Raw genomic sequence first — 10,677 nt, 5'->3', positions numbered from 1 at the left:
AAGTGTTAAACGCATAAAGAGGAGAATTTCAATCTGGCATGAGAAATACATCTAATTTTAAAAAAAAATTTGTATCTTGAAAATGCTCTGTTGCTTCAGGTAATTTGGCATAATTCAAATACAAATGTTTCCAAGAAAAGTAAATATAACTTCTTTTATCAAGCACCAATTTTGTATTTAACCAGAAGCAAAACTGAAGGCACAGTTTTAAACTTGTATTTTAAGATAGATCGTTAGCACAGGAAAAAAAAAAAAAAAAAAAAAAACTTTTTATTTCAACTTAGGCTCATTCCCCTACAACTAGGAGTCCACTTTAAGTAGATTGCAATGAAACAGAATTTTAAGATTAAATTATATTATTAAATTAAGCACCTATACTGTGATAAGAACTATTCTAGACCTGGGAATCTCAGAAGGAAAAAGGCTGAAGCTGTTTTGTTTTTTCTTTATTTCAAATTCAGCTGTGATGAAGATGACAATAGTCAAGCAGGTTAACATATGTTGTGAAAAAAATGAAATCGTGTAAGAGGGAGGAACTGAAGAGAGACTTATGGGTTTGGTCAGGGAGAAGTATAGCATCTTCTATTTGAGCCCTTCAATTGCCTGAATAATAGGTGGGGGTGAGTGCATCTGATCATTCACCAAGAGTAACTGGAGAGAAAGTGTGTGAGTTCAAAGGAGAATAAAGCAATTAGGAAACACTTGGTTTAAGGAGTTTGCCTCTGCTAGAAAGCAAGCTGAGTGCCTGTGGTTTCCTCTCTTAAGATGAATAAAGAGAACCCATGGTCATGATATTTCAACTGCAGAGATGCACTTAGGAAAAACACAGACAAGCTTTAGTTTTGTTTTGTTAATAGAGGAAGAATTTGCTTGTGTATGCAACTTTTTCTTGTAATGATTGACTTGTTTTTCTAAATAGGAGATGTGAAGGATGATGTATGGTGATAAGAAGATGAAAAAGTAGCTGAATGCAGGCTTTTAAGTCTTGGCGAGTTCAAATAAATAGTGTATTCCTGGTATACAATTACTTATCTGAAATCCTTGCAACCAAATGTGTTTTATAATTCAGCATATTTCAGACTTAAATAATTAAGTATTTTATGTAATGCCTCCAAGAAGGATTGGAGAAGAACCTCCTAATCAAATATGATTCTTTTTCTGCTCTGAACAAATGCATAGTCACATCAACTAAGAAAATAGTAACTATAAAAAGTGATGAATAAAGTGAATCATGTCAGAGTTTACCACAGAGTGAGTTTTAGCACCAAAGTTATGAAAATACCATTTCATTTTTAAAAGTTTTAGCATCTTGGAGTTATAGTCTGAAGGTTTTGAAAGTGTGACCACTAAGTGAGCAAGAAATATAAGAGGGAGTTTCAAATCACAGGATATTTGAATTAGATATTTCAGAAATTATGATATTATATTGACAGGTTTAAAAGTATGACTATGAGTTTAGGGGATAAAGGTAAAAAATAAATGCTAATTTAGTTGACAGGCTACACAGATTTGGAGACCAGAATTATGGACAACTTTTCCATATGGCTATTGATGCCATGGAGGTGAAGGGATAGAAAGAAACAGTGTAAACCAAGACACAGGAACCTCGTAAGTAGAAAAGTGTTTTGAATGTTTCTAGGTGACAACAATGAAGGGGAAATGTTCCTATTTTTGATCAAATATATTTTCTTCGAACACTTCGGTTTTATAAAGCTTATTCTTATATTGTATTTTAGTTCTTAGAAAAATGACTCACTTTCCCATCACACAATCAAAACATGGAAAAAAATAGACTCAGGAAATTACATAACTCTGTTAAATAATTCTGACAAGAAGTCCGTTAACCCCATCCTTCCCAGTTTTGAGCAAACAAAATATCACGAGCTTCAAGTCAGAGAACTCAAACTTTACTTAGAGGTAGAAGGTTGTATCTTTCATGCCCTGCTTGACAGTTTATTTCCCACCTTTCTTTTCCCTTAATGAGACACAAAACACAACAAAACAGAACTCCAATGGAAGCTTGTATTATTCAGGTAAGATGTATTTTGCCTTTCAAAAAATTATGCAATGAGATGTATATACATTGAGATAACAGAAAATATCAGATCATCAAATCACATACAGGAATCTCAGATCTTACACAATCAAACTTTAATATTAATTTCAAAGTGGAAGTACTCATGAAGCATAGATGAAGCAGCAAGTCCAGAGCTACAGATATATTTTCCTGTTTTCCTTCTAGCCTCATTAGGAAACCTCATTAGTGAGGTCCAGCTATAATATATGCGTTTTCTAAGTGCTATATGTTATCATTTACATAAAAGATAGCCCTTTTCGTCGTAAAACAAGCTTATTTTACATATCAAAGATTTTGTGACATACTACAGGAAGCTATATTCCCTTCTCTCCAAAATGTATGGATAATAAGTTTGTCGTAAGAACTCCTAGTCAGATAATGTACATTCTGTTAGGAAATACCATCAGTATATTTGTTAAATGTCTTTTACTAACACATTTTCAAGAGGATTGGATCAGAAGGGATTATACGGCTCTGGGTAACTCTTTTCTTCTGGATACACTTTCCAAGCTCTTCCAACATCTCTTTGACACATGTCTCAAATGTGTTTTTATGTGTCTTAAAGTTTCCTCACAATTTTATTTTAAAAAGTATACTTCACAACCCAATCCACATCTGGATTGGAAACATAAAACAGGGGTCAGGAGTTAATGCTATAATCATTTTAATAATAGCTGTGTTCCTTCTAAGGCCTTTTACTTGTGTATTTCTAGCTCAATTAATTTTGTTGTTTATTTGTAGTCATTTGAATATTTGTAAGATTATTCTAGGACATGCAGTATTTTTAAAGCCAAGTTTATTTTTCTAGCCAGTAACTCTTCATGAGTATTACATTAACTAGAGATTTTAAATAATCTACCAGGAATATTTGCTAATTCTATGGTTCATGGTACACGTAAGTCTGAATTGCAGTTCATTTTGACATAAAATTATAACCTTTTTGTTATAATACATACATGTAGCAGAGAGGAAAGTAACATTTTACATACATCAATTAAAATTACACTACCATTCTTCAATATTTTTGCAGCAGAATTCCAGTGACATGTCCTTTGACCAAACAGTGTTGACCAGTAAGTTTGTGAGGATAAGCGTATCTCAGATATCTTCTACAAGCTTTTATAGATACTGATTTCCAGGTGTTGTGTTGGTCACGATTCATCCACTCTTATAACAACAATGTGATTTTTTTTTTCTCCGTCCACTACCAGGCGATTGCTATAGGAAGTCAAATTTCCTTTCAAATTATGTTAACCAAGTAATTCTGTATTAAAGACTACATTTTTCAGAGATGTTCTGCCCTGAGATTTACTGTAGTGTTTCCATTAATGATCATCAACTTTTGCACCTCTAGCAAGCCTACACTTTAAAAATATTTGTTACATACTATTTAGAATATTAATAGTTATTGCTGTGTGATGGTTTAGGAATGTTGCCATTGCTAATGGTATCATGTTCAATTACAGTAATTATCCAATTAATGTCTCCACTCATAGCCTATAAACCATAAACTAAATGGCAGCTGTAGTCATATACTGGTCAGTTGAGACAATGGTATGTCATGGTGGAAGGGTGCCATTTCTTTATCTGAATTGTCCAGATGGAATTTTTAGTTGTACAGATCTGGGAACAGTCTGAAATTTTACACTATTTGCAACAAACACATATGCCTGTAAAAATTTCATGGATTCTAGTAAAAGATATAAGATTCCTTGGTCAGAGACAGAAGGAGATATTCTTACTCTTAGTGAGGGCAAACACCTGAGTATCAGGGACTGTATTCATTCCCTGAGCCCCAATTCCTATAGAATGATGGAAGGAGAGCCAGTTGACATATGCTGATGCAGAGGGAGTTTTTATATAAATGGAATTCTGATTTTAGGCAATCTGCATCTTTATGTGTAAATATTTCTGCTCTTTATTCCAAAGGGATAGATTATCTGTTATCTTCCAGCAAATGTTTTCTTTGTTCCTGAGAGAGACACTATCTTCCAAGGCAGTTCCCTACACGAACAGTCTTAAAAAGATTTCTCAGAACAAAATGTAGTTGGTGCCTTACTTGCAAACAGCAGACAGGAGAGAGGCCCATTGAAAATTTTCTTCTCAAAATATCCACTTTGTCTTTCTATACTGTCTTTACTTCTGGACAGTTTTTTGAATATGCCACTTTATTGTCCATTCTGTTTTTGTGACAGAGATGGAACCAAATATATTTAGTTTGTTCATTACAGCATTTAAAGTCCAGTTGCATGACTTCCATTGCAGGGATTGCTTCCCACAAAATACATATCCCTATATAAATGCTACCAATAAACCAGAGTGGCCCTTAGAGAGATCTTTACAATCATCTTAGGACTACAGGATCAAAAGATGATGTTTCCTGAAATAATTCAGTTTCTCTTATGATCATTCCCAAGTTATAGTTCAGTCTTTTAGAAAAGGAATCACTTTAATGCCTGTCTTCCACATAGATGTACAATTCTAGGATCATACATTGTGTTTCTGAAAAAAAGAAAGTATAATTTAAGATTATGGAAGTCTTTCAGTGAAACCTGTATAAGTTGAGGACACAGTGTGAAATTGTTTCCAACTTATCCTCTCAGCCAGCCACTTAGTGACTCTTAATTCAGGCATTCCTGTCTGTTAAATGGGCAGCTTTTTGTTTCTACTGACAAAGAAACATAAGGTTCAGACCATGTAGTAAGGGTTGCCCCTTGCTGAGTCTGTCCAGCAGATTCTGGCTGGGCAACGGATGAACGGAGTACACAGACAAGGTATTTTGCCTATGAGCGAGGCTAAGGGACCCCACAGCTAAGCGGAGGACAAAATGTGCTCCATAAACCAGGGACTCTTGCATTTATTTGGTAGAGATTTAATGATAAAGGCCTGGAGCAAACACCATTTGTGGGTAATTAACATTGTCTACCCCTCAGTAGGGGGCAGTCCGACGCACAGATGATCAAAGGTTGGTTTCTGGAGAAATTGGTAAACAAACATCTAGATAAATTCTTTTGCACTCCCTTGCTAGTTGCTCTCTGCCTTTAGCTCAAGGTAAGATTAGGCTGCCTCCAGCCATAACCCTTTGCTGAAGCTTTTGCAAAACCTCTCAGCCTTCCAGTAAGGTTTGCATCTTTCCTGTAAATTTTTCCACCTCCCTGACCGACCTCCTACAGCCCCTATATTTGACCTCAATGAAAGTAAAGTAACCTGCTTGTATATGGGCAGTTCCTTTTGCCAGCTTTTTCTCTTAGAGATTTTTGAATACAATACTGCCACTTTGCAAATAAACTTCATTGAGTTGCCCTCTCCTGATACCTCTCTAACATTGTGCAGAACATGATCAGTTTTCTACTCTTAAAAATATCAGATGACTTTGCCTTGTTGATGAGAGTCTTTTTGACCATACCTGATAACAACCTATTCACAGTCTTTCAAATGGATTACAACTAGCTATATCAAATATCAGAATTCTAGCATAAAAGTATCAGGTTAGCATAGTAGTCAGAAGTCAGTTAAAAAAAAAGAGTTACTGAGAATAAAAGCATTTGCTACAACCACTTCTTTAATCAGAGTTAAGAATTATAACTCTGGAATTTTGTATTGTCTAATGTTTACTATTGCGGTTGCCTTGAACAATTTCTGTTTCCTAATAGTTTAGCCAATTGGAACTGAGGTATGAGCAAACAGCCAATTATCTCCTTAAAATGGATGAGGCATTACACCCTGTTTAAACATAATAATATTCATTGAAATTATGAAATCAGGCAAAGACAATGGATCTGCAAATTAATATCTTCAGTCACTACTTCGATTTGAAGATACTCAACCTTAGACCTGTTTACCTCTACATCATAAGCCTCCAGTTTCAAGCTTAGAACATCCTTATGCTGGACCTTACTGTATATTGAGCACCAATACCTAGTAAAGCTACATAGATGAGCATGATACTTGCCCCAAGTTTTGTAAGGTAATTCGACCCAGATACTTGCATCTGCCTGAGATCTCCCATTAGAAGATGGAAGAGCAGATTTTGACCTCTCAGTTAAACTATTTCAGATTCTGAGGTTCTAACTTGGTAGATAAGTTCTGTGTCTATTCAAGCCTTTCTGTTCTAAATTATGATATTCTTATTTTGATTTTAATTTCCCTAGATTAAAATACATAGAAAAAATGTTTTTTCTTGGAGTTTCTAAATATGGAGGTAGTATCAGAATGGCTTCCCTAGCCCATAAATATTGATAATGGGATTTCAACTTGATAGTTGAAAATCATGAGAGTTACTAATCTATTGGGTCAGTTACTACCCTCCATTTATTTTTTTTTTTAATTCCAAAATGGAAGACAGTTCAGAACTATCCTCACCAAATTGGAAGTACTGTTATGCAAAATAGAGAACTGTGCAGCAAAATTCAATCTGCCTACAAAAACAATGGGTTGGATTGGAATCAAGATGTTCCTTAAAAAAGTTTGATAACCAAAAAAATATTTATTAATAGAAGTATTATTGTTTCAAGATCTCTCCTGAGTACCGTCTTTAAATGATTTCTTTTTAAACTTGGCGTTTCCTTTAGTAAGATTTTAAAAAAATACATGTGTAGAATTTCTGCATTGTTATTATGGTATCTTAGTGCTTTGAGTAGTTGTAAGAGAATGCCACAGACTAGGTGGTATACAAGCAACAATTTTATTTACCACAGTTTTAGAGGTTGGGAAGTCCAGCATCAAGATTCTGGCAAATTTCATATCTGGTTAGGGACTGCTTCCTGGTTCACAAAAACCTTTCTCAATATATTCCTCATATGGAAGAAGGGACAAGGGAGCTCTCTGGAGTCTCGTTCATAAGATAATTAATCCTATTTATGAGAGTTCTGTCCTCATGATATAATCACCTTCCAAAGACCTCACATCTAAATACCTTCATATCATGGGTTAGATTTCAACATATGAATTTTGTGAGGATAAAAATTCAGTCTCATGAATATTGACTATTTTAGATTGGCATAAAGGGTAATTGATGTTTACATCTCAGTGTGACATATGGTCTGATCGTGGAAAAGATATTAATATATTAACACTAATTGTGCTAATATTAACTAGAGAGAGTAGGAGACCTGCTGTTTTATTATCAATAGGGTAACCATACATGGATATGTTTTCTTGTTTACCAGTAACTTGAATTCTAAGAGCTCTCCTCATTACTTTTGAAAATCAGATGAAGAAATTGATTTTTGAGTGGTAAATTACTAATGTAAGCACAAATTTCATAAGTGGAAGGCTAGAAGGCTAAAGAAGTTTTTCTGGCCCATGATCCTTTATACTATATGATGCTAAGAAAAGAAAGTAAAAAAAATTTCAAAAAGGTAAGAATAATCAATATCTCAAAACTGTTTAAAATTGTACATTTTAGATTAGGAAGCCAGGCATCCTTTAAATTTCTAGCTGATTGTAAACTGAAAGTGTTGAAACAGTATCATATATAGGATAAATGATCCATACTTTTTTCTTAATTATACACAAAACAAAATTTCACAGTATCTGTGACTGAAAGCTTTTAAGTGTTAAGTTTTGCAATTAACTGTTCTCTCAGAAATTGAAATACACTGCAAGAATTACACTAACAATAATTCTGTGCAATCAGTGAGGTATGATAATTCTGTGCAATCAGTGAGGTATGTTTTCGTGTTTTACATACATGCAGACCTCTGAGATGCTCAGTTTATTTTGAAGTCTTCCACTAAAATTCATATGGATCTGAATAATTTTCAATCTAATTTTATTTCCTCTGGTACTCTAAAATATTTCCAATTAAGAAGTGGTATTCATTCTGATGCCACACAGTGCTCAGAAATCTCACATTTTCTAAAGATGCCAAAGTAATCTGTATGATCCATTTTCAGTTTTTTCATGATTACAGGGCCTCCTTCTGTTTAAGAACTTCACAGCCCTAGTATAGCATAAGCATTAGTAAGAAGAAATAGGTATTTTTTATGCAAAGAATCATTTATGGATCTTTTGTAGATATACAGATCCAATATCTTCCAGGGAGAGACACAATCCCCATAATATCCCCATGTGTACAGTTTTGTATTTGATGCTTGGATTTAGCTGACAGATGTGTAAAGTCACAAATAACCAAATGACTCCCTACTGACTTCACAGCTGTACTGTAGGAGCTGAAGCTTGTGAATTACTGCAGGGACGGTCAGCAAGAAACTATACAATGTTGCCTGTATCCATGCGTAAGGAACTTGTTTGAAATATGAGCTTGGAAATATGCATACGAAACAAATTGTTTATGAAACATTCTATTTAAGGTACAATATTTAGTTTAAAAAATGATCATAAAATTTTTAGTGGTTCTTGCTATGACTATTATGGAATTTAGAGCATCAAATTAGCATAAATATGTTTTCTCATATTTGTTTCAGGTTTTTTTCTTAATGGCTTATGTGTCTTTTAAGTATAATATTCCACATACTTAATTTGAAGTTAAATGGTATATGAATTTCATTTGAATTACACTAATTGCATATGTGTATGTTTTAAAATTCCTGTTTATTCAGAACTGCATATAACCAATAATAACTGAAATTAATCCAAAATTTAGTTGATAGAAATGATTTGAATTTTGCTTTATGACTTAAGTGAACTTTAGAAATGTTGTATACCACTTACTCTTCCTGTCTTTTGCACTGTATCTGATTTTTGCATGTGAGAAAGTAGGAAACCTTTCCTCATGTGCTTCTCATTTGGGAAGAAAAAGTAGAGAACAAAGAAAAAGTAGAGAAAAGAACACTCATCTGGTGTCTACTAAAATTACAGGTAATTCTTGTACCACACCGTGCTCCCACCAACAACCTCTGGTAACCATCATTCTTCTTCCTACTTCTAAGTTTAACTTTTAAAATTTCTCATATACTTGGGGATTTGCATTTATCATCCTGGGCCTGGTTTATTTCACTTAATATAATGTCCTCAATGTTTATCCATGCTGTCAGAAATAACAGGATTGTATTTATTTTTATGACTGAACAGTATTCCATTATGTATGTATACCATGTTTTCTTTATTCATTCATTGATAGACAGTTAAACTGATTCCATATCTTTGTTGTTAAAAATAATGCTGCAGTACACATGGGAGTGAAGATATCTTTGATATATTAATTTCATTTCCCTTAGATATATAACTGGTAGTCACATTGCTGAATCATATAATAGTGATATTTTTAGTTTTCTAGTAATCCCCATACAATTTTCCAAAATGGGTGTGCTAATTTATACCCCCACCAACACTGTTCAAGGGTTTACTTTTCTCTACATCCTCACTAACATTTGTTATCTATCCTCTATGATCTATCTATCTATCTATCTATCTATCTATCTATCTATCTATCTATCATCTATCTATCTATCTATCATTGCCATTTTAACAGTTCTGAGGTGATTTCTCACTGGAGATTTAATTTGCATTTACCTGATGACTAAAGATGTTGATGATTTCTTCATGTATCTGTGAGTGATTAATATGTGTTCTTTTGAGAAATATCTAGTCACATCTTTTGCCCAGTTTTAAAATCAGGTTGTTTTCTTACTATTGAGTTTCTTGTATATTTTAAATATTAACCCTTATCAAATGTATGTTGTGCAGATATTGTCTCTCATTCTGTGCCTTGCCTCATCACTCTTTTTTATGTTGGCTGTGCAGAAGTTTTTAGGTTGATGCTAACTCATTTGTCTATTTTTGCTTTCATTGTTTGTGAGTTTTGTTTCCTATTCAAAAATATCATTGCTCAGATCAATTGCATGGAGTTTTTCCTTTTGTTTTCTTCTTGTAGTCTTACAATTTTAGGTCTTATGTTTAAGCCTTTAAGGCATTTTGAGTTGGTTTTTGTTTATGATGTGAAAAGAATGTCTAGTAGTATTCTTTCACATGTGAATATCCAGCAGTAGCACTATTTATTGAAGATATTGTTCTTTCTCTATTGTGTGTTCTCATCAATGTATTGTAAATCAATTGATTATAAATTTATGAATTTATTTCTGCAGCTTCGATTCTATTCCATTGGTTTATGTGTCTCTTTTTATGCCACTACCAGGCTATTTTGGTTTCTGTTGCTTTGTAGTATAGTTTGAAGTCAAGTAGTGTGATGTTCCTGCTTTGCTTATTTCACTGAAGATTGCTACTTATAGTCTTTCATGGTTCCATATGAACTTGGGGATATTTTTTCAATTTCTGTGAAAAATGACATTGGGATATTGATAGGGTTTGTGTTGAATTTGTAGATCATTTGGGGCACTGTGGACACTTTTACAATATTCCAATCCATTAATGTGGGATAACTTCCCATTTATCTGAGTCTTTTTCAGTTTTGTTCACTTACGTTTTATAGTTTTCAGTATAGAGGTCTTTCACTTTTTTGGTTGATTATTTTCTAAGTGTGTTATTTATTTTTTTATAGCTATTTTAGCTGGTATTGATTATTTGATTGTTTTTGGGGAGGTGGAGTTTGTTGTTAGTTTATAGAAACATCACTGATTCGGGGATGTTAATGTTTATCCTGCAATTTTCCCAGATTTGTGTATTAGTTCTAAACATTT

The sequence above is a fragment of the Callithrix jacchus genome, chromosome 1, assembly GCF_049354715.1.
Source record: "Callithrix jacchus isolate 240 chromosome 1, calJac240_pri, whole genome shotgun sequence".
Classification (NCBI taxonomy): domain Eukaryota; kingdom Metazoa; phylum Chordata; class Mammalia; order Primates; family Cebidae; genus Callithrix; species Callithrix jacchus.
This window is presented reverse-complemented; position numbering follows the sequence as displayed.